This window comes from Passer domesticus, chromosome 9 (assembly GCF_036417665.1).
Source record: "Passer domesticus isolate bPasDom1 chromosome 9, bPasDom1.hap1, whole genome shotgun sequence".
Classification (NCBI taxonomy): domain Eukaryota; kingdom Metazoa; phylum Chordata; class Aves; order Passeriformes; family Passeridae; genus Passer; species Passer domesticus.
Window position 1 is genome coordinate 23,948,118 of NC_087482.1, and position 25,409 is coordinate 23,973,526.

The following is a 25,409-nucleotide window of genomic DNA, read 5'->3' on the forward strand; positions in this document are numbered from 1 at the left end:
CCCCGGACAAGAACGATGGCCTTTCCCCAGAGAAACAAAAGTCACCCGGCCAGGTTCCTGATGTCAGTTTGCAGGAGGCACTTGGCACTGTCAAACCAGCCACAGTTGCCTGTGGTGGCACCTTGCATCTGGGAGGTATCCTGATCCGTGCGGAATTTCAGCAGGCAGCCGGCCACGCTGGGCCACAGTTTGTAGTATATGAACCATGGCCTTTCCCCAGAGAAACAAAAGTCACCAGGCCAGGTTCCTGATGTCAGTTTGCAGGAGGCACTTGGCACAGTCAAACCAGCCACAGGTGCCTGTGGGGGCACCTTGCATCTCGGCGGCATCCTGATCCATGCAGAATTCCAGCAAGCAGCCGGCCACTCCGGGCCACTAGGCCTTGGACACGTACAATGGCCTTTCCCCAGAGAAATAAATGTCACCAGGCCAGGTTCCTGATGTCAGTTTGCAGGAGGCACTTGGCACTGTCAAACCAGCCACAGTTGCCTGTGGTGGCACCTTGCATCTGGGAGGTATCCTGATCCGTGCGGAATTTCAGCAGGCAGTCGGCCGCTCCGGGCCAGGGGGCACTGGACATCATCTATGGCCTTTCCCCAGAGAAACAAAAGTCACCAGGCCAGGTTCCTGATGTCAGTTTGCAGGAGGCACTTGGCACTGTCAAACCAGCCACAGTTGGCTGTGGGGGCACTTTCCATCTGGGAGGCATCCTGATCCATGCGGAATTTCAGCAGGCAGCCGGGCACTCCAGGCCGCAAGGCCCTGGACATGAATCATGGTCTTTCTCCAGAGAAACGAATGTCACCGGGTCAGGTTCCTGATGTCAGTTTGCAGGAGGCACATGGCACTGTCAAACCAGCCACAGTTGCCTGTGGGGGCAACTTGCATCTGGGAGGTATCCTCAACCGTGTGAAATTTCAGCAGGCAGCCGGCCACTCCGGGCTGACGGGCCCCGGACAAGAACGATGGCCTTTCCCCAGAGAAACAAAACTTACCCGGCCAGGTTCCTGATGTCAGTTTGCAGGAGGCACTTGGCACTGTCAAACCAGCCACAGTTGCCTATGGTTTTAGTTTCGGTGTGGGAGGTATCCTGATCCGTTCGGAATTTCAGCAGGCTGCTGGCCACTACGGGCCACCAGGCCTCGGAAAAAAATGATGGCCTTTCCCCAGAGAAACAAAAGTCACCTGGCCAGGTTCCTGATGTCAGTTTGCAGGAGGCACTTGGCACTGTCAAACCAGCCACAATTGCCTGTGGGGGCACTTTTCATCTGGGAGGCATCCTGATCCAAGCGGAATTTCAGCAGGCAGCCGGCCACTCCGGGCCACCAGGCCGTGGACATGAACTATGGTCTTTCCCCAGAGAAACAAAAGTCACCAGGCCAGGTTCTTGATGTCAGTTTGCAGGAGGCACTTGGCACTGTCAAACCAGCCACAGGTGCCTGTGGGGGCGCTTTTCATCTGGGAGGCATCGTGATCCATGCGGAATTTCAGCAGGCGGCCGGCCACTCCGGGCCACCAGGCCCTGGACAAGAACCACGGCTTTTCCCTAGGGAAACAAAAGTCACCCGGCCAGGTTCCTGATGTCAGTTTGCAGGAGGCACTTGGCACTGTCAAACCAGCCACAGTTGCCTCTGGGGGCACTTTCCATCTGGGAGGCATCCCGATCCATGCGGAATTTCAGCAGGCAGCCGGGCACTCCAGGCCGCAAGGCCCTGGACATGAATCATGGTCTTTCCCCAGAGAAAGGAAAGTCACAAGGCCAGGTTCCTGATGTCATTTTGCAGGAGGCACATGGCACTGTCAAACCAGCCACAGTTGCCTGTGGGGGCACCTTGCATCTGGGAGGTATCCTTAACCGTGTGGAATTTCAGCAGGCAGCCGGCCACTCCGGGCCGGCGGGCCCCGGACAAGAACGATTGCCTTTCCCCAGAGAAACAAAACTTACCAGGCCAGGTTCCTGATGTCAGTTTGCAGGAGGCACTTGGCACTGTCAAACCAGCCACAGCGGCCTATGATTTTAGTTTCGGTCTGGGAGGTATCCTGATCCGTGCGGAATTTCAGCAGGCTGCCGGCCACTCCGGGCCACCAGGCCGTGGTCATGAACCATGGCCTTTCCCCAGAGAAACAAAAGTCACCAGGCCAGGTTCCTGATGTCAGTTTGCAGGAGGCACTTGGCACTGTCAAACCAGCCACAGGTGCCTGTGGGGGCACCTTGCATCTCGGCGGCATCCTGATCCATGCAGAATTCCAGCAAGCAGCCGGCCACTCCGGGCCACTAGGCCTTGGACACGTACAATGGCCTTTCCCCAGAGAAATAAATGTCACCAGGCCAGGTTCCTGATGTCAGTTTGCAGGAGGCACTTGGCACTGTCAAACCAGCCACAGTTGCCTGTGGTGGCACCTTGCATCTGGGAGGTATCCTGATCCGTGCGGAATTTCAGCAGGCAGTCGGCCGCTCCGGGCCAGGGGGCACTGGACATCATCTATGGCCTTTCCCCAGAGAAACAAAAGTCACCAGGCCAGGTTCCTGATGTCAGTTTGCAGGAGGCACTTGGCACTGTCAAACCAGCCACAGTTGCCTCTGGGGGCACTTTCCATCTGGGAGGCATCCTGATCCATGCGGAATTTCAGCAGGCAGCCGGGCACTCCAGGCCGCAAGGCCCTGGACATGAATCATGGTCTTTCTCCAGAGAAACGAATGTCACCGGGTCAGGTTCCTGATGTAAGTTTGCAGGAGGCACATGGCACTGTCAAACCAGCCACAGTTGCCTGTGGGGGCAACTTGCATCTGGGAGGTATCCTCAACCGTGTGAAATTTCAGCAGGCAGCCGGCCACTCCGGGCTGACGGGCCCCGGACAAGAACGATGGCCTTTCCCCAGAGAAACAAAACTTACCAGGCCAGGTTCCTGATGTCAGTTTGCAGGAGGCACTTGGCACTGTCAAACCAGCCACAATTGCCTGTGGGGGCACTTTTCATCTGGGAGGCATCCTGATCCAAGCGGAATTTCAGCAGGCAGCCGGCCACTCCGGGCCACCAGGCCGTGGACATGAACTATGGTCTTTCCCCAGAGAAACAAAAGTCACCAGGCCAGGTTCCTGATGTCAGTTTGCAGGAGGCACTTGGCACTGTCAAACCAGCCACAGGTGCCTGTGGGGGCGCTTTTCATCTGGGAGGCATCGTGATCCATGCGGAATTTCAGCAGGCGGCCGGCCACTCCGGGCCACCAGGCCCTGGACAAGAACCACGGCTTTTCCCTAGGGAAACAAAAGTCACCCGGCCAGGTTCCTGATGTCAGTTTGCAGGAGGCACTTGGCACTGTCAAACCAGCCACAGTTGCCTCTGGGGGCACTTTCCATCTGGGAGGCATCCCGATCCATGCGGAATTTCAGCAGGCAGCCGGGCACTCCAGGCCGCAAGGCCCTGGACATGAATCATGGTCTTTCCCCAGAGAAAGGAAAGTCACAAGGCCAGGTTCCTGATGTCATTTTGCAGGAGGCACATGGCACTGTCAAACCAGCCACAGTTGCCTGTGGGGGCACCTTGCATCTGGGAGGTATCCTTAACCGTGTGGAATTTCAGCAGGCAGCCGGCCACTCCGGGCCGGCGGGCCCCGGACAAGAACGATTGCCTTTCCCCAGAGAAACAAAACTTACCAGGCCAGGTTCCTGATGTCAGTTTGCAGGAGGCACTTGGCACTGTCAAACCAGCCACAGCGGCCTATGATTTTAGTTTCGGTCTGGGAGGTATCCTGATCCGTGCGGAATTTCAGCAGGCTGCCGGCCACTCCGGGCCACCAGGCCGTGGTCATGAACCATGGCCTTTCCCCAGAGAAACAAAAGTCACCAGGCCAGGTTCCTGATGTCAGTTTGCAGGAGGCACTTGGCACTGTCAAACCAGCCACAGGTGCCTGTGGGGGCACGTTGCATCTCAGCGGCATCCTGATCCATGCAGAATTCCAGCAGGCAGCCGGCCACTCCAGGACTACGGGTCCAGGATATAAACCATGGCCTTTCCCCAGAGAAACAAAAGTCACCAGGCCAGGTTCCTGATGTCTGATTGCAGGAGGCACTTGGCACTGTCAAACCAGCCACAGTTGCCTGTGGGGGCTCCTTTCATCTGGGAGCTATCCTGATCTGTGCGGAATTTCAGCAGGCATCCGGCCACTCCGGGACAGCGGGCCCTGGACATGAACCATGGCCTTTCCCCAGAGAAACAAAAGTCACCAGGCCAGGTTCCTGATGTCAGTTTGCAGGAGGCACTTGGCACTGTCAAACCAGCCACAGTTGCCTGTGGCGGCACCTTGAACCTGGGAGGTATCCTGATCCATGCGGAATTTCAGCAGGCAGCCGGCCACTCCGAGCCACCGGGCTCTGAACAAGAATAATAACCTTTCCCCAGAGAAACAAAAGTCACCAGGCCAGGTTCCTGAAGTCAATTTGCAGGACGCACTTGGCACTCTCAAACCAGCCAAAGTTGCCTGTGGGGGCACCTTGCATCTGGGAGGTATCCGGATCCGTGTGGAATTACAGCAGGCAGCAGGCAACTGTGAGCCACCGGGCCCTGGACGTGAACCATGGCCTTTCCCCTGAGAAAGAAAATCACCAGGCCAGGTTTCTGATGTCAGTTTGCAGGAAGCACTTGGCACTGTCAAACCAGCCACAGTGCCTCTGGGGGCACCTTGCATCTTGGCGGCATCCTGGTCCGTCCAGAATTTTAGCAGGCCGACGGCCACTCCAGGACACCAGGCTAAGGATACCAACCATGGCCTTTCCCCAGAGAAACAAAAGTCACCAGGCCAGGTTCTTGATGTCAGTTTGCAGGAGGCACTTGGCACTGTCAAACCAGCCACAGTTTCCCGTGGGGCACCTTGCATCTGGGAGGAATCCTGACCCGTGCGGAATTTCAGCAGGCAGCGGGCCACTCTGGTCCACAGTTTGTAAAATATGAACCATGGCCTTTCCCCAGAGAAACAAAAATCACCAGGCCAGGTTCCTGATGTCAGTTTGCAGGAGGCACTTGGCACTGTCAAACCAGCCACAGTTGCCTGTGGTGGCACCTTGCATCTGGGAGGTATCCTGATCCGTGCGGAATTTCAGCAGGCAGCCGGCCACGCTGGGCCACAGTTTGTAGTATATGAACCATGGCCTTTCCCCAGAGAAACAAAAGTCACCAGGCCAGGTTGCTGATGTCAGTTTGCAGGAGGCACTTGGCACTGTCAAACCAGCCACAGGTGCCTGTGGGGGCACCTTGCATCTCGGCGGCATCCTGATCCATGCAGAATTCCAGCAAGCAGCCGGCCACTCCGGGCCACTAGGCCTTGGACACGTACAATGGCCTTTCCCCAGAGAAATAAATGTCACCAGGCCAGGTTCCTGATGTCAGTTTGCAGGAGGCACTTGGCACTGTCAAACCAGCCACAATTGCCTCTGGGGGCACTTTGCATCTGGGAGGCATCCTGATCCGTTCGGAATTTCAGCAGGCAGCCGGCCACTCCGGGACTACGGGTCCAGGATATGAACCATGGCCTTTCCCCAGAGAAACAAAAGTGACCTGGCCAGGTTCCTGATGACAGTTTGCAGGAGGCACATGGCACTGTCAAACCTGCCACAGTTGCCTGTGGGGGCGCCTTGCATCTGGGAGGTAGCCTCAACCTTGTGGAATTTCAGCAGACAGCCGGCCACTCCGGGCCGGCGGGCCCCGGACAAGAACGATGGCCTTTCCCCAGAGAAACAAAAGTCACCCGGCCAGGTTCCTGATGTCAGTTTGCAGGAGGCACTTGGCACTGTCAAACCAGCCACAGTTGCCTGTGGTGGCACCTTGCATCTGGGAGGTATCCTGATCCGTGCGGAATTTCAGCAGGCAGCCGGCCACGCTGGGCCACAGTTTGTAGTATATGAACCATGGCCTTTCCCCAGAGAAACAAAAGTCACCAGGCCAGGTTGCTGATGTCAGTTTGCAGGAGGCACTTGGCACTGTCAAACCAGCCACAGGTGCCTGTGGGGGCACCTTGCATCTCGGCGGCATCCTGATCCATGCAGAATTCCAGCAAGCAGCCGGCCACTCCGGGCCACTAGGCCTTGGACACGTACAATGGCCTTTCCCCAGAGAAATAAATGTCACCAGGCCAGGTTCCTGATGTCAGTTTGCAGGAGGCACTTGGCACTGTCAAACCAGCCACAGTTGCCTGTGGTGGCACCTTGCATCTGGGAGGTATCCTGATCCGTGCGGAATTTCAGCAGGCAGTCGGCCGCTCCGGGCCAGGGGGCACTGGACATCATCTATGGCCTTTCCCCAGAGAAACAAAAGTCACCAGGCCAGGTTCCTGATGTCAGTTTGCAGGAGGCACTTGGCACTGTCAAACCAGCCACAGTTGGCTGTGGGGGCACTTTCCATCTGGGAGGCATCCTGATCCGTTCGGAATTTCAGCAGGCAGCCGGGCACTCCAGGCCGCAAGGCCCTGGACATGAATCATGGTCTTTCTCCAGAGAAACGAATGTCACCGGGTCAGGTTCCTGATGTCAGTTTGCAGGAGGCACATGGCACTGTCAAACCAGCCACAGTTGCCTGTGGGGGCAACTTGCATCTGGGAGGTATCCTCAACCGTGTGAAATTTCAGCAGGCAGCCGGCCACTCCGGGCTGACGGGCCCCGGACAAGAACGATGGCCTTTCCCCAGAGAAACAAAACTTACCCGGCCAGGTTCCTGATGTCAGTTTGCAGGAGGCACTTGGCACTGTCAAACCAGCCACAGTTGCCTATGGTTTTAGTTTCGGTGTGGGAGGTATCCTGATCCGTTCGGAATTTCAGCAGGCTGCTGGCCACTACGGGCCACCAGGCCTCGGAAAAAAATGATGGCCTTTCCCCAGAGAAACAAAAGTCACCAGGCCAGGTTCCTGATGTCAGTTTGCAGGAGGCACTTGGCACTGTCAAACCAGCCACAATTGCCTGTGGGGGCACTTTTCATCTGGGAGGCATCCTGATCCAAGCGGAATTTCAGCAGGCAGCCGGCCACTCCGGGCCACCAGGCCGTGGACATGAACTATGGTCTTTCCCCAGAGAAACAAAAGTCACCAGGCCAGGTTCCTGATGTCAGTTTGCAGGAGGCACTTGGCACTGTCAAACCAGCCACAGGTGCCTGTGGGGGCGCTTTTCATCTGGGAGGCATCGTGATCCATGCGGAATTTCAGCAGGCGGCCGGCCACTCCGGGCCACCAGGCCCTGGACAAGAACCACGGCTTTTCCCTAGGGAAACAAAAGTCACCCGGCCAGGTTCCTGATGTCAGTTTGCAGGAGGCACTTGGCACTGTCAAACCAGCCACAGTTGCCTCTGGGGGCACTTTCCATTTGGGAGGCATCCCGATCCATGCGGAATTTCAGCAGGCAGCCGGGCACTCCAGGCCGCAAGGCCCTGGACATGAATCATGGTCTTTCCCCAGAGAAAGGAAAGTCACAAGGCCAGGTTCCTGATGTCATTTTGCAGGAGGCACATGGCACTGTCAAACCAGCCACAGTTGCCTGTGGGGGCACCTTGCATCTGGGAGGTATCCTTAACCGTGTGGAATTTCAGCAGGCAGCCGGCCACTCCGGGCCGGCGGGCCCCGGACAAGAACGATTGCCTTTCCCCAGAGAAACAAAACTTACCAGGCCAGGTTCCTGATGTCAGTTTGCAGGAGGCACTTGGCACTGTCAAACCAGCCACAGCGGCCTATGATTTTAGTTTCGGTCTGGGAGGTATCCTGATCCGTGCGGAATTTCAGCAGGCTGCCGGCCACTCCGGGCCACCAGGCCGTGGTCATGAACCATGGCCTTTCCCCAGAGAAACAAAAGTCACCAGGCCAGGTTCCTGATGTCAGTTTGCAGGAGGCACTTGGCACTGTCAAACCAGCCACAGGTGCCTGTGGGGGCACGTTGCATCTCAGCGGCATCCTGATCCATGCAGAATTCCAGCAGGCAGCCGGCCACTCCAGGACTACGGGTCCAGGATATAAACCATGGCCTTTCCCCAGAGAAACAAAAGTCACCAGGCCAGGTTCCTGATGTCTGATTGCAGGAGGCACTTGGCACTGTCAAACCAGCCACAGTTGCCTGTGGGGGCTCCTTTCATCTGGGAGCTATCCTGATCTGTGCGGAATTTCAGCAGGCATCCGGCCACTCCGGGACAGCGGGCCCTGGACATGAACCATGGCCTTTCCCCAGAGAAACAAAAGTCACCAGGCCAGGTTCCTGATGTCAGTTTGCAGGAGGCACTTGGCACTGTCAAACCAGCCACAGTTGCCTGTGGCGGCACCTTGAACCTGGGAGGTATCCTGATCCATGCGGAATTTCAGCAGGCAGCCGGCCACTCCGAGCCACCGGGCTCTGAACAAGAATAATAACCTTTCCCCAGAGAAACAAAAGTCACCAGGCCAGGTTCCTGAAGTCAATTTGCAGGACGCACTTGGCACTCTCAAACCAGCCAAAGTTGCCTGTGGGGGCACCTTGCATCTGGGAGGTATCCGGATCCGTGTGGAATTACAGCAGGCAGCAGGCAACTGTGAGCCACCGGGCCCTGGACGTGAACCATGGCCTTTCCCCTGAGAAAGAAAATCACCAGGCCAGGTTTCTGATGTCAGTTTGCAGGAAGCACTTGGCACTGTCAAACCAGCCACAGTGCCTCTGGGGGCACCTTGCATCTTGGCGGCATCCTGGTCCGTCCAGAATTTTAGCAGGCCGACGGCCACTCCAGGACACCAGGCTAAGGATACCAACCATGGCCTTTCCCCAGAGAAACAAAAGTCACCAGGCCAGGTTCTTGATGTCAGTTTGCAGGAGGCACTTGGCACTGTCAAACCAGCCACAGTTTCCCGTGGGGCACCTTGCATCTGGGAGGAATCCTGACCCGTGCGGAATTTCAGCAGGCAGCGGGCCACTCTGGTCCACAGTTTGTAAAATATGAACCATGGCCTTTCCCCAGAGAAACAAAAATCACCAGGCCAGGTTCCTGATGTCAGTTTGCAGGAGGCACTTGGCACTGTCAAACCAGCCACAGTTGCCTGTGGTGGCACCTTGCATCTGGGAGGTATCCTGATCCGTGCGGAATTTCAGCAGGCAGCCGGCCACGCTGGGCCACAGTTTGTAGTATATGAACCATGGCCTTTCCCCAGAGAAACAAAAGTCACCAGGCCAGGTTGCTGATGTCAGTTTGCAGGAGGCACTTGGCACTGTCAAACCAGCCACAGGTGCCTGTGGGGGCACCTTGCATCTCGGCGGCATCCTGATCCATGCAGAATTCCAGCAAGCAGCCGGCCACTCCGGGCCACTAGGCCTTGGACACGTACAATGGCCTTTCCCCAGAGAAATAAATGTCACCAGGCCAGGTTCCTGATGTCAGTTTGCAGGAGGCACTTGGCACTGTCAAACCAGCCACAATTGCCTCTGGGGGCACTTTGCATCTGGGAGGCATCCTGATCCGTTCGGAATTTCAGCAGGCAGCCGGCCACTCCGGGACTACGGGTCCAGGATATGAACCATGGCCTTTCCCCAGAGAAACAAAAGTGACCTGGCCAGGTTCCTGATGACAGTTTGCAGGAGGCACATGGCACTGTCAAACCTGCCACAGTTGCCTGTGGGGGCGCCTTGCATCTGGGAGGTAGCCTCAACCTTGTGGAATTTCAGCAGACAGCCGGCCACTCCGGGCCGGCGGGCCCCGGACAAGAACGATGGCCTTTCCCCAGAGAAACAAAAGTCACCCGGCCAGGTTCCTGATGTCAGTTTGCAGGAGGCACTTGGCACTGTCAAACCAGCCACAGTTGCCTGTGGTGGCACCTTGCATCTGGGAGGTATCCTGATCCGTGCGGAATTTCAGCAGGCAGCCGGCCACGCTGGGCCACAGTTTGTAGTATATGAACCATGGCCTTTCCCCAGAGAAACAAAAGTCACCAGGCCAGGTTCCTGATGTCAGTTTGCAGGAGGCACTTGGCACTGTCAAACCAGCCACAGGTGCCTGTGGGGGCACCTTGCATCTCGGCGGCATCCTGATCCATGCAGAATTCCAGCAAGCAGCCGGCCACTCCGGGCCACTAGGCCTTGGACACGTACAATGGCCTTTCCCCAGAGAAATAAATGTCACCAGGCCAGGTTCCTGATGTCAGTTTGCAGGAGGCACTTGGCACTGTCAAACCAGCCACAGTTGCCTGTGGTGGCACCTTGCATCTGGGAGGTATCCTGATCCGTGCGGAATTTCAGCAGGCAGTCGGCCGCTCCGGGCCAGGGGGCACTGGACATCATCTATGGCCTTTCCCCAGAGAAACAAAAGTCACCAGGCCAGGTTCCTGATGTCAGTTTGCAGGAGGCACTTGGCACTGTCAAACCAGCCACAGTTGGCTGTGGGGGCACTTTCCATCTGGGAGGCATCCTGATCCGTTCGGAATTTCAGCAGGCAGCCGGGCACTCCAGGCCGCAAGGCCCTGGACATGAATCATGGTCTTTCTCCAGAGAAACGAATGTCACCGGGTCAGGTTCCTGATGTCAGTTTGCAGGAGGCACATGGCACTGTCAAACCAGCCACAGTTGCCTGTGGGGGCAACTTGCATCTGGGAGGTATCCTCAACCGTGTGAAATTTCAGCAGGCAGCCGGCCACTCCGGGCTGACGGGCCCCGGACAAGAACGATGGCCTTTCCCCAGAGAAACAAAACTTACCCGGCCAGGTTCCTGATGTCAGTTTGCAGGAGGCACTTGGCACTGTCAAACCAGCCACAGTTGCCTATGGTTTTAGTTTCGGTGTGGGAGGTATCCTGATCCGTTCGGAATTTCAGCAGGCTGCTGGCCACTACGGGCCACCAGGCCTCGGAAAAAAATGATGGCCTTTCCCCAGAGAAACAAAAGTCACCAGGCCAGGTTCCTGATGTCAGTTTGCAGGAGGCACTTGGCACTGTCAAACCAGCCACAATTGCCTGTGGGGGCACTTTTCATCTGGGAGGCATCCTGATCCAAGCGGAATTTCAGCAGGCAGCCGGCCACTCCGGGCCACCAGGCCGTGGACATGAACTATGGTCTTTCCCCAGAGAAACAAAAGTCACCAGGCCAGGTTCTTGATGTCAGTTTGCAGGAGGCACTTGGCACTGTCAAACCAGCCACAGGTGCCTGTGGGGGCGCTTTTCATCTGGGAGGCATCGTGATCCATGCGGAATTTCAGCAGGCGGCCGGCCACTCCGGGCCACCAGGCCCTGGACAAGAACCACGGCTTTTCCCTAGGGAAACAAAAGTCACCCGGCCAGGTTCCTGATGTCAGTTTGCAGGAGGCACTTGGCACTGTCAAACCAGCCACAGTTGCCTCTGGGGGCACTTTCCATCTGGGAGGCATCCCGATCCATGCGGAATTTCAGCAGGCAGCCGGGCACTCCAGGCCGCAAGGCCCTGGACATGAATCATGGTCTTTCCCCAGAGAAAGGAAAGTCACAAGGCCAGGTTCCTGATGTCATTTTGCAGGAGGCACATGGCACTGTCAAACCAGCCACAGTTGCCTGTGGGGGCACCTTGCATCTGGGAGGTATCCTTAACCGTGTGGAATTTCAGCAGGCAGCCGGCCACTCCGGGCCGGCGGGCCCCGGACAAGAACGATTGCCTTTCCCCAGAGAAACAAAACTTACCAGGCCAGGTTCCTGATGTCAGTTTGCAGGAGGCACTTGGCACTGTCAAACCAGCCACAGCGGCCTATGATTTTAGTTTCGGTCTGGGAGGTATCCTGATCCGTGCGGAATTTCAGCAGGCTGCCGGCCACTCCGGGCCACCAGGCCGTGGTCATGAACCATGGCCTTTCCCCAGAGAAACAAAAGTCACCAGGCCAGGTTCCTGATGTCAGTTTGCAGGAGGCACTTGGCACTGTCAAACCAGCCACAGGTGCCTGTGGGGGCACCTTGCATCTCGGCGGCATCCTGATCCATGCAGAATTCCAGCAAGCAGCCGGCCACTCCGGGCCACTAGGCCTTGGACACGTACAATGGCCTTTCCCCAGAGAAATAAATGTCACCAGGCCAGGTTCCTGATGTCAGTTTGCAGGAGGCACTTGGCACTGTCAAACCAGCCACAGTTGCCTGTGGTGGCACCTTGCATCTGGGAGGTATCCTGATCCGTGCGGAATTTCAGCAGGCAGTCGGCCGCTCCGGGCCAGGGGGCACTGGACATCATCTATGGCCTTTCCCCAGAGAAACAAAAGTCACCAGGCCAGGTTCCTGATGTCAGTTTGCAGGAGGCACTTGGCACTGTCAAACCAGCCACAGTTGCCTCTGGGGGCACTTTCCATCTGGGAGGCATCCTGATCCATGCGGAATTTCAGCAGGCAGCCGGGCACTCCAGGCCGCAAGGCCCTGGACATGAATCATGGTCTTTCTCCAGAGAAACGAATGTCACCGGGTCAGGTTCCTGATGTCAGTTTGCAGGAGGCACATGGCACTGTCAAACCAGCCACAGTTGCCTGTGGGGGCAACTTGCATCTGGGAGGTATCCTCAACCGTGTGAAATTTCAGCAGGCAGCCGGCCACTCCGGGCTGACGGGCCCCGGACAAGAACGATGGCCTTTCCCCAGAGAAACAAAACTTACCAGGCCAGGTTCCTGATGTCAGTTTGCAGGAGGCACTTGGCACTGTCAAACCAGCCACAGTTGCCTATGGTTTTAGTTTCGGTGTGGGAGGTATCCTGATCCGTTCGGAATTTCAGCAGGCTGCTGGCCACTACGGGCCACCAGGCCTCGGAAAAAAATGATGGCCTTTCCCCAGAGAAACAAAAGTCACCAGGCCAGGTTCCTGATGTCAGTTTGCAGGAGGCACTTGGCACTGTCAAACCAGCCACAATTGCCTGTGGGGGCACTTTTCATCTGGGAGGCATCCTGATCCAAGCGGAATTTCAGCAGGCAGCCGGCCACTCCGGGCCACCAGGCCGTGGACATGAACTATGGTCTTTCCCCAGAGAAACAAAAGTCACCAGGCCAGGTTCTTGATGTCAGTTTGCAGGAGGCACTTGGCACTGTCAAACCAGCCACAGGTGCCTGTGGGGGCGCTTTTCATCTGGGAGGCATCGTGATCCATGCGGAATTTCAGCAGGCGGCCGGCCACTCCGGGCCACCAGGCCCTGGACAAGAAGCACGGCTTTTCCCTAGGGAAACAAAAGTCACCCGGCCAGGTTCCTGATGTCAGTTTGCAGGAGGCACTTGGCACTGTCAAACCAGCCACAGTTGCCTCTGGGGGCACTTTCCATTTGGGAGGCATCCCGATCCATGCGGAATTTCAGCAGGCAGCCGGGCACTCCAGGCCGCAAGGCCCTGGACATGAATCATGGTCTTTCCCCAGAGAAAGGAAAGTCACAAGGCCAGGTTCCTGATGTCATTTTGCAGGAGGCACATGGCACTGTCAAACCAGCCACAGTTGCCTGTGGGGGCACCTTGCATCTGGGAGGTATCCTTAACCGTGTGGAATTTCAGCAGGCAGCCGGCCACGCTGGGCCACAGTTTGTAGTATATGAACCATGGCCTTTCCCCAGAGAAACAAAAGTCACCAGGCCAGGTTCCTGATGTCAGTTTGCAGGAGGCACTTGGCACTGTCAAACCAGCCACAGTTGCCTGTGGTGGCACCTTGCATCTGGGAGGTATCCTGATCCGTGCGGAATTTCAGCAGGCAGCCGGCCACGCTGGGCCACAGTTTGTAGTATATGAACCATGGCCTTTCCCCAGAGAAACAAAAGTCACCAGGCCAGGTTCCTGATGTCAGTTTGCAGGAGGCACTTGGCACTGTCAAACCAGCCACAGGTGCCTGTGGGGGCACCTTGCATCTCGGTGGCATCCTGATCCATGCAGAATTCCAGCAAGCAGCCGGCCACTCCGGGCCACTAGGCCTTGGACACGTACAATGGCCTTTCCCCAGAGAAATAAATGTCACCAGGCCAGGTTCCTGATGTCAGTTTGCAGGAGGCACTTGGCACTGTCAAACCAGCCACAATTGCCTCTGGGGGCACTTTGCATCTGGGAGGCATCCTGATCCGTTCGGAATTTCAGCAGGCAGCCGGCCACTCCGGGACTACGGGTCCAGGATATGAACCATGGCCTTTCCCCAGAGAAACAAAAGTGACCTGGCCAGGTTCCTGATGACAGTTTGCAGGAGGCACATGGCACTGTCAAACCTGCCACAGTTGCCTGTGGGGGCGCCTTGCATCTGGGAGGTAGCCTCAACCTTGTGGAATTTCAGCAGACAGCCGGCCACTCCGGGCCGGCGGGCCCCGGACAAGAACGATGGCCTTTCCCCAGAGAAACAAAAGTCACCCGGCCAGGTTCCTGATGTCAGTTTGCAGGAGGCACTTGGCACTGTCAAACCAGCCACAGTTGCCTGTGGTGGCACCTTGCATCTGGGAGGTATCCTGATCCGTGCGGAATTTCAGCAGGCAGCCGGCCACGCTGGGCCACAGTTTGTAGTATATGAACCATGGCCTTTCCCCAGAGAAACAAAAGTCACCAGGCCAGGTTGCTGATGTCAGTTTGCAGGAGGCACTTGGCACTGTCAAACCAGCCACAGGTGCCTGTGGGGGCACCTTGCATCTCGGCGGCATCCTGATCCATGCAGAATTCCAGCAAGCAGCCGGCCACTCCGGGCCACTAGGCCTTGGACACGTACAATGGCCTTTCCCCAGAGAAATAAATGTCACCAGGCCAGGTTCCTGATGTCAGTTTGCAGGAGGCACTTGGCACTGTCAAACCAGCCACAGTTGCCTGTGGTGGCACCTTGCATCTGGGAGGTATCCTGATCCGTGCGGAATTTCAGCAGGCAGTCGGCCGCTCCGGGCCAGGGGGCACTGGACATCATCTATGGCCTTTCCCCAGAGAAACAAAAGTCACCAGGCCAGGTTCCTGATGTCAGTTTGCAGGAGGCACTTGGCACTGTCAAACCAGCCACAGTTGGCTGTGGGGGCACTTTCCATCTGGGAGGCATCCTGATCCATGCGGAATTTCAGCAGGCAGCCGGGCACTCCAGGCCGCAAGGCCCTGGACATGAATCATGGTCTTTCTCCAGAGAAACGAATGTCACCGGGTCAGGTTCCTGATGTCAGTTTGCAGGAGGCACATGGCACTGTCAAACCAGCCACAGTTGCCTGTGGGGGCAACTTGCATCTGGGAGGTATCCTCAACCGTGTGAAATTTCAGCAGGCAGCCGGCCACTCCGGGCTGACGGGCCCCGGACAAGAACGATGGCCTTTCCCCAGAGAAACAAAACTTACCCGGCCAGGTTCCTGATGTCAGTTTGCAGGAGGCACTTGGCACTGTCAAACCAGCCACAGTTGCCTATGGTTTTAGTTTCGGTGTGGGAGGTATCCTGATCCGTTCGGAATTTCAGCAGGCTGCTGGCCACTACGGGCCACCAGGCCTCGGAAAAAAATGATGGCCTTTCCCCAGAGAAACAAAAGTCACCAGGCCAGGTTCCTGATGTCAGTTTGCAGGAGGCACTTGGCACTGTCAAACCAGCCACAATTGCCTGTGGGGGCACTTTTCATCTGGGAGGCATCCTGATCCAAGCGGAATTTCAGCAGGCAGCCGGCCACTCCGGGCCACCAGGCCGTGGACATGAACTATGGTCTTTCCCCAGAGAAACAAAAGTCACCAGGCCAGGTTCTTGATGTCAGTTTGCAGGAGGCACTTGGCACTGTCAAACCAGCCACAGGTGCCTGTGGGGGCGCTTTTCATCTGGGAGGCATCGTGATCCATGCGGAATTTCAGCAGGCGGCCGGCCACTCCGGGCCACCAGGCCCTGGACAAGAACCACGGCTTTTCCCTAGGGAAACAAAAGTCACCCGGCCAGGTTCCTGATGTCAGTTTGCAGGAGGCACTTGGCACTGTCAAACCAGCCACAGTTGCCTCTGGGGGCACTTTCCATCTGGGAGGCATCCCGATCCATGCGGAATTTCAGCAGGCAGCCGGGCACTCCAGGCCGCAAGGCCCTGGACATGAATCATGGTCTTTCCCCAGAGAAAGGAAAGTCACAAGGCCAGGTTCCTGATGTCATTTTGCAGGAGGCACATGGCACTGTCAAACCAGCCACAGTTGCCTGTGGGGGCACCTTGCATCTGGGAGGTATCCTTAACCGTGTGGAATTTCAGCAGGCAGCCGGCCACTCCGGGCCGGCGGGCCCCGGACAAGAACGATTGCCTTTCCCCAGAGAAACAAAACTTACCAGGCCAGGTTCCTGATGTCAGTTTGCAGGAGGCACTTGGCACTGTCAAACCAGCCACAGCGGCCTATGATTTTAGTTTCGGTCTGGGAGGTATCCTGATCCGTGCGGAATTTCAGCAGGCTGCCGGCCACTCCGGGCCACCAGGCCGTGGTCATGAACCATGGCCTTTCCCCAGAGAAACAAAAGTCACCAGGCCAGGTTCCTGATGTCAGTTTGCAGGAGGCACTTGGCACTGTCAAACCAGCCACAGGTGCCTGTGGGGGCACGTTGCATCTCAGCGGCATCCTGATCCATGCAGAATTCCAGCAGGCAGCCGGCCACTCCAGGACTACGGGTCCAGGATATAAACCATGGCCTTTCCCCAGAGAAACAAAAGTCACCAGGCCAGGTTCCTGATGTCTGATTGCAGGAGGCACTTGGCACTGTCAAACCAGCCACAGTTGCCTGTGGGGGCTCCTTTCATCTGGGAGCTATCCTGATCTGTGCGGAATTTCAGCAGGCATCCGGCCACTCCGGGACAGCGGGCCCTGGACATGAACCATGGCCTTTCCCCAGAGAAACAAAAGTCACCAGGCCAGGTTCCTGATGTCAGTTTGCAGGAGGCACTTGGCACTGTCAAACCAGCCACAGTTGCCTGTGGCGGCACCTTGAACCTGGGAGGTATCCTGATCCATGCGGAATTTCAGCAGGCAGCCGGCCACTCCGAGCCACCGGGCTCTGAACAAGAATAATAACCTTTCCCCAGAGAAACAAAAGTCACCAGGCCAGGTTCCTGAAGTCAATTTGCAGGACGCACTTGGCACTCTCAAACCAGCCAAAGTTGCCTGTGGGGGCACCTTGCATCTGGGAGGTATCCGGATCCGTGTGGAATTACAGCAGGCAGCAGGCAACTGTGAGCCACCGGGCCCTGGACGTGAACCATGGCCTTTCCCCTGAGAAAGAAAATCACCAGGCCAGGTTTCTGATGTCAGTTTGCAGGAAGCACTTGGCACTGTCAAACCAGCCACAGTGCCTCTGGGGGCACCTTGCATCTTGGCGGCATCCTGGTCCGTCCAGAATTTTAGCAGGCCGACGGCCACTCCAGGACACCAGGCTAAGGATACCAACCATGGCCTTTCCCCAGAGAAACAAAAGTCACCAGGCCAGGTTCTTGATGTCAGTTTGCAGGAGGCACTTGGCACTGTCAAACCAGCCACAGTTTCCCGTGGGGCACCTTGCATCTGGGAGGAATCCTGACCCGTGCGGAATTTCAGCAGGCAGCGGGCCACTCTGGTCCACAGTTTGTAAAATATGAACCATGGCCTTTCCCCAGAGAAACAAAAATCACCAGGCCAGGTTGCTGATGTCAGTTTGCAGGAGGCACTTGGCACTGTCAAACCAGCCACAGTTGCCTGTGGTGGCACCTTGCATCTGGGAGGTATCCTGATCCGTGCGGAATTTCAGCAGGCAGCCGGCCACGCTGGGCCACAGTTTGTAGTATATGAACCATGGCCTTTCCCCAGAGAAACAAAAGTCACCAGGCCAGGTTCCTGATGTCAGTTTGCAGGAGGCACTTGGCACTGTCAAACCAGCCACAGGTGCCTGTGGGGGCACCTTGCATCTCGGCGGCATCCTGATCCATGCAGAATTCCAGCAAGCAGCCGGCCACTCCGGGCCACTAGGCCTTGGACACGTACAATGGCCTTTCCCCAGAGAAATAAATGTCACCAGGCCAGGTTCCTGATGTCAGTTTGCAGGAGGCACTTGGCACTGTCAAACCAGCCACAATTGCCTCTGGGGGCACTTTGCATCTGGGAGGCATCCTGATCCGTTCGGAATTTCAGCAGGCAGCCGGCCACTCCGGGACTACGGGTCCAGGATATGAACCATGGCCTTTCCCCAGAGAAACAAAAGTGACCTGGCCAGGTTCCTGATGACAGTTTGCAGGAGGCACATGGCACTGTCAAACCTGCCACAGTTGCCTGTGGGGGCGCCTTGCATCTGGGAGGTAGCCTCAACCTTGTGGAATTTCAGCAGACAGCCGGCCACTCCGGGCCGGCGGGCCCCGGACAAGAACGATGGCCTTTCCCCAGAGAAACAAAAGTCACCCGGCCAGGTTCCTGATGTCAGTTTGCAGGAGGCACTTGGCACTGTCAAACCAGCCACAGTTGCCTGTGGTGGCACCTTGCATCTGGGAGGTATCCTGATCCGTGCGGAATTTCAGCAGGCAGCCGGCCACGCTGGGCCACAGTTTGTAGTATATGAACCATGGCCTTTCCCCAGAGAAACAAAAGTCACCAGGCCAGGTTCCTGATGTCAGTTTGCAGGAGGCACTTGGCACTGTCAAACCAGCCACAGGTGCCTGTGGGGGCACCTTGCATCTCGGCGGCATCCTGATCCATGCAGAATTCCAGCAAGCAGCCGGCCACTCCGGGCCACTAGGCCTTGGACACGTACAATGGCCTTTCCCCAGAGAAATAAATGTCACCAGGCCAGGTTCCTGATGTCAGTTTGCAGGAGGCACTTGGCACTGTCAAACCAGCCACAGTTGCCTGTGGTGGCACCTTGCATCTGGGAGGTATCCTGATCCGTGCGGAATTTCAGCAGGCAGTCGGCCGCTCCGGGCCAGGGGGCACTGGACATCATCTATGGCCTTTCCCCAGAGAAACAAAAGTCACCAGGCCAGGTTCCTGATGTCAGTTTGCAGGAGGCACTTGGCACTGTCAAACCAGCCACAGTTGCCTCTGGGGGCACTTTCCATCTGGGAGGCATCCTGATCCATGCGGAATTTCAGCAGGCAGCCGGGCACTCCAGGCTGCAAGGCCCTGGACATGAATCATGGTCTTTCTCCAGAGAAACGAATGTCACCGGGTCAGGTTCCTGATGTCAGTTTGCAGGAGGCACATGGCACTGTCAAACCAGCCACAGTTGCCTGTGGGGGCAACTTGCATCTGGGAGGTATCCTCAACCGTGTGAAATTTCAGCAGGCAGCCGGCCACTCCGGGCTGACGGGCCCCGGACAAGAACGATGGCCTTTCCCCAGAGAAACAAAACTTACCCGGCCAGGTTCCTGATGTCAGTTTGCAGGAGGCACTTGGCACTGTCAAACCAGCCACAGTTGCCTATGGTTTTAGTTTCGGTGTGGGAGGTATCCTGATCCGTTCGGAATTTCAGCAGGCTGCTGGCCACTACGGGCCACCAGGCCTCGGAAAAAAATGATGGCCTTTCCCCAGAGAAACAAAAGTCACCAGGCCAGGTTCCTGATGTCAGTTTGCAGGAGGCACTTGGCACTGTCAAACCAGCCACAATTGCCTGTGGGGGCACTTTTCATCTGGGAGGCATCCTGATCCAAGCGGAATTTCAGCAGGCAGCCGGCCACTCCGGGCCACCAGGCCGTGGACATGAACTATGGTCTTTCCCCAGAGAAACAAAAGTCACCAGGCCAGGTTCTTGATGTCAGTTTGCAGGAGGCACTTGGCACTGTCAAACCAGCCACAGGTGCCTGTGGGGGCGCTTTTCATCTGGGAGGCATCGTGATCCATGCGGAATTTCAGCAGGCGGCCGGCCACTCCGGGCCACCAGGCCCTGGACAAGAACCACGGCTTTTCCCTAGGGAAACAAAAGTCACCCGGCCAGGTTCCTGATGTCAGTTTGCAGGAGGCACTTGGCACTGTCAAACCAGCCACAGTTGCCTCTGGGGGCACTTTCCATCTGGGAGGCATCCCGATCCATGCGGAATTTCAGCAGGCAGCCGGGCACTCCAGGCCGCAAGGCCCTGGACATGAATCATGGTCTTTCCCCAGAGAAAGGAAAGTCACAAGGCCAGGTTCCTGATGTCATTTTGCAGGAGGCACATGGCACTGTCAAACCAGCCACAGTTGCCTGTGGGGGCACCTTGCATCTGGGAGGTATCCTTAACCGTGTGGAATTTCAGCAGGCAGCCGGCCACTCCGGGCCGGCGGGCCCCGGACAAGAACGATTGCCTTTCCCCAGAGAAACAAAACTTACCAGGCCAGGTTCCTGATGTCAGTTTGCAGGAGGCACTTGGCACTGTCAAACCAGCCACAGCGGCCTATGATTTTAGTTTCGGTCTGGGAGGTATCCTGATCCGTGCGGAATTTCAGCAGGCTGCCGGCCACTCCGGGCCACCAGGCCGTGGTCATGAACCATGGCCTTTCCCCAGAGAAACAAAAGTCACCAGGCCAGGTTCCTGATGTCAGTTTGCAGGAGGCACTTGGCACTGTCAAACCAGCCACAGGTGCCTGTGGGGGCACGTTGCATCTCAGCGGCATCCTGATCCATGCAGAATTCCAGCAGGCAGCCGGCCACTCCAGGACTACGGGTCCAGGATATAAACCATGGCCTTTCCCCAGAGAAACAAAAGTCACCAGGCCAGGTTCCTGATGTCTGATTGCAGGAGGCACTTGGCACTGTCAAACCAGCCACAGTTGCCTGTGGGGGCTCCTTTCATCTGGGAGCTATCCTGATCTGTGCGGAATTTCAGCAGGCATCCGGCCACTCCGGGACAGCGGGCCCTGGACATGAACCATGGCCTTTCCCCAGAGAAACAAAAGTCACCAGGCCAGGTTCCTGATGTCAGTTTGCAGGAGGCACTTGGCACTGTCAAACCAGCCACAGTTGCCTGTGGCGGCACCTTGAACCTGGGAGGTATCCTGATCCATGCGGAATTTCAGCAGGCAGCCGGCCACTCCGAGCCACCGGGCTCTGAACAAGAATAATAACCTTTCCCCAGAGAAACAAAAGTCACCAGGCCAGGTTCCTGAAGTCAATTTGCAGGACGCACTTGGCACTCTCAAACCAGCCAAAGTTGCCTGTGGGGGCACCTTGCATCTGGGAGGTATCCGGATCCGTGTGGAATTACAGCAGGCAGCAGGCAACTGTGAGCCACAGGGCCCTGGACGTGAACCATGGCCTTTCCCCTGAGAAAGAAAATCACCAGGCCAGGTTTCTGATGTCAGTTTGCAGGAAGCACTTGGCACTGTCAAACCAGCCACAGTGCCTCTGGGGGCACCTTGCATCTTGGCGGCATCCTGGTCCGTCCAGAATTTTAGCAGGCCGACGGCCACTCCAGGACACCAGGCTAAGGATACCAACCATGGCCTTTCCCCAGAGAAACAAAAGTCACCAGGCCAGGTTCTTGATGTCAGTTTGCAGGAGGCACTTGGCACTGTCAAACCAGCCACAGTTTCCCGTGGGGCACCTTGCATCTGGGAGGAATCCTGACCCGTGCGGAATTTCAGCAGGCAGCGGGCCACTCTGGTCCACAGTTTGTAAAATATGAACCATGGCCTTTCCCCAGAGAAACAAAAATCACCAGGCCAGGTTCCTGATGTCAGTTTGCAGGAGGCACTTGGCACTGTCAAACCAGCCACAGTTGCCTGTGGTGGCACCTTGCATCTGGGAGGTATCCTGATCCGTGCGGAATTTCAGCAGGCAGCCGGCCACGCTGGGCCACAGTTTGTAGTATATGAACCATGGCCTTTCCCCAGAGAAACAAAAGTCACCAGGCCAGGTTCCTGATGTCAGTTTGCAGGAGGCACTTGGCACTGTCAAACCAGCCACAGGTGCCTGTGGGGGCACCTTGCATCTCGGCGGCATCCTGATCCATGCAGAATTCCAGCAAGCAGCCGGCCACTCCAGGCCACTAGGCCTTGGACACGTACAATGGCCTTTCCCCAGAGAAATAAATGTCACCAGGCCAGGTTCCTGATGTCAGTTTGCAGGAGGCACTTGGCACTGTCAAACCAGCCACAATTGCCTCTGGGGGCACTTTGCATCTGGGAGGCATCCTGATCCGTTCGGAATTTCAGCAGGCAGCCGGCCACTCCGGGACTACGGGTCCAGGATATGAACCATGGCCTTTCCCCAGAGAAACAAAAGTGACCTGGCCAGGTTCCTGATGACAGTTTGCAGGAGGCACATGGCACTGTCAAACCTGCCACAGTTGCCTGTGGGGGCGCCTTGCATCTGGGAGGTAGCCTCAACCTTGTGGAATTTCAGCAGACAGCCGGCCACTCCGGGCCGGCGGGCCCCGGACAAGAACGATGGCCTTTCCCCAGAGAAACAAAAGTCACCCGGCCAGGTTCCTGATGTCAGTTTGCAGGAGGCACTTGGCACTGTCAAACCAGCCACAGTTGCCTGTGGTGGCACCTTGCATCTGGGAGGTATCCTGATCCGTGCGGAATTTCAGCAGGCAGCCGGCCACGCTGGGCCACAGTTTGTAGTATATGAACCATGGCCTTTCCCCAGAGAAACAAAAGTCACCAGGCCAGGTTGCTGATGTCAGTTTGCAGGAGGCACTTGGCACTGTCAAACCAGCCACAGGTGCCTGTGGGGGCACCTTGCATCTCGGCGGCATCCTGATCCATGCAGAATTCCAGCAAGCAGCCGGCCACTCCGGGCCACTAGGCCTTGGACACGTACAATGGCCTTTCCCCAGAGAAATAAATGTCACCAGGCCAGGTTCCTGATGTCAGTTTGCAGGAGGCACTTGGCACTGTCAAACCAGCCACAGTTGCCTGTGGTGGCACCTTGCATCTGGGAGGTATCCTGATCCGTGCGGAATTTCAGCAGGCAGTCGGCCGCTCCGGGCCAGGGGGCACTGGACATCATCTATGGCCTTTCCCCAGAGAAACAAAAGTCACCAGGCCAGGTTCCTGATGTCAGTTTGCAGGAGGCACTTGGCACTGTCAAACCAGCCACAGTTGCCTCTGGGGGCACTTTCCATCTGGGAGGCATCCTGATCCATGCGGAATTTCAGCAGGCAGCCGGGCACTCCAGGCCGCAAGGCCCTGGACATGAATCATGGTCTTTCTCCAGAGAAACGAATGTCACCGGGTCAGGTTCCTGATGTCAGTTTGCAGGAGGCACATGGCACTGTCAAACCAGCCACAGTTGCCTGTGGGGGCAACTTGCATCTGGGAGGTATCCTCAACCGTGTGAAATTTCAGCAGGCAGCCGGCCACTCCGGGCTGACGGGCCCCGGACAAGAACGATGGCCTTTCCCCAGAGAAACAAAACTTACCCGGCCAGGTTCCTGATGTCAGTTTGCAGGAGGCACTTGGCACTGTCAAACCAGCCACAGTTGCCTATGGTTTTAGTTTCGGTGTGGGAGGTATCCTGATCCGTTCGGAATTTCAGCAGGCTGCTGGCCACTACGGGCCACCAGGCCTCGGAAAAAAATGATGGCCTTTCCCCAGAGAAACAAAAGTCACCAGGCCAGGTTCCTGATGTCAGTTTGCAGGAGGCACTTGGCACTGTCAAACCAGCCACAATTGCCTGTGGGGGCACTTTTCATCTGGGAGGCATCCTGATCCAAGCGGAATTTCAGCAGGCAGCCGGCCACTCCGGGCCACCAGGCCGTGGACATGAACTATGGTCTTTCCCCAGAGAAACAAAAGTCACCAGGCCAGGTTCTTGATGTCAGTTTGCAGGAGGCACTTGGCACTGTCAAACCAGCCACAGGTGCCTGTGGGGGCGCTTTCCATCTGGGAGGCATCCCGATCCATGCGGAATTTCAGCAGGCGGCCGGCCACTCCGGGCCACCAGGCCCTGGACAAGAACCACGGCTTTTCCCTAGGGAAACAAAAGTCACCCGGCCAGGTTCCTGATGTCAGTTTGCAGGAGGCACTTGGCACTGTCAAACCAGCCACAGTTGCCTCTGGGGGCACTTTCCATTTGGGAGGCATCCCGATCCATGCGGAATTTCAGCAGGCAGCCGGGCACTCCAGGCCGCAAGGCCCTGGACATGAATCATGGTCTTTCCCCAGAGAAAGGAAAGTCACAAGGCCAGGTTCCTGATGTCATTTTGCAGGAGGCACATGGCACTGTCAAACCAGCCACAGTTGCCTGTGGGGGCACTTTGCATCTGGGAGGTATCCTTAACCGTGTGGAATTTCAGCAGGCAGCCGGCCACTCCGGGCCGGCGGGCCCCGGACAAGAACGATTGCCTTTCCCCAGAGAAACAAAACTTACCAGGCCAGGTTCCTGATGTCAGTTTGCAGGAGGCACTTGGCACTGTCAAACCAGCCACAGCGGCCTATGATTTTAGTTTCGGTCTGGGAGGTATCCTGATCCGTGCGGAATTTCAGCAGGCTGCCGGCCACTCCGGGCCACCAGGCCGTGGTCATGAACCATGGCCTTTCCCCAGAGAAACAAAAGTCACCAGGCCAGGTTCCTGATGTCAGTTTGCAGGAGGCACTTGGCACTGTCAAACCAGCCACAGGTGCCTGTGGGGGCACGTTGCATCTCAGCGGCATCCTGATCCATGCAGAATTCCAGCAGGCAGCCGGCCACTCCAGGACTACGGGTCCAGGATATAAACCATGGCCTTTCCCCAGAGAAACAAAAGTCACCAGGCCAGGTTCCTGATGTCTGATTGCAGGAGGCACTTGGCACTGTCAAACCAGCCACAGTTGCCTGTGGGGGCTCCTTTCATCTGGGAGCTATCCTGATCTGTGCGGAATTTCAGCAGGCATCCGGCCACTCCGGGACAGCGGGCCCTGGACATGAACCATGGCCTTTCCCCAGAGAAACAAAAGTCACCAGGCCAGGTTCCTGATGTCAGTTTGCAGGAGGCACTTGGCACTGTCAAACCAGCCACAGTTGCCTGTGGCGGCACCTTGAACCTGGGAGGTATCCTGATCCATGCGGAATTTCAGCAGGCAGCCGGCCACTCCGAGCCACCGGGCTCTGAACAAGAATAATAACCTTTCCCCAGAGAAACAAAAGTCACCAGGCCAGGTTCCTGAAGTCAATTTGCAGGACGCACTTGGCACTCTCAAACCAGCCAAAGTTGCCTGTGGGGGCACCTTGCATCTGGGAGGTATCCTGATCCGTGCGGAATTTCAGCAGGCAGCCGGCCACGCTGGGCCACAGTTTGTAGTATATGAACCATGGCCTTTCCCCAGAGAAACAAAAGTCACCAGGCCAGGTTCCTGATGTCAGTTTGCAGGAGGCACTTGGCACTGTCAAACCAGCCACAGGTGCCTGTGGGGGCACCTTGCATCTCGGCGGCATCCTGATCCATGCAGAATTCCAGCAAGCAGCCGGCCACTCCGGGCCACTAGGCCTTGGACACGTACAATGGCCTTTCCCCAGAGAAATAAATGTCACCAGGCCAGGTTCCTGATGTCAGTTTGCAGGAGGCACTTGGCACTGTCAAACCAGCCACAATTGCCTCTGGGGGCACTTTGCATCTGGGAGGCATCCTGATCCGTTC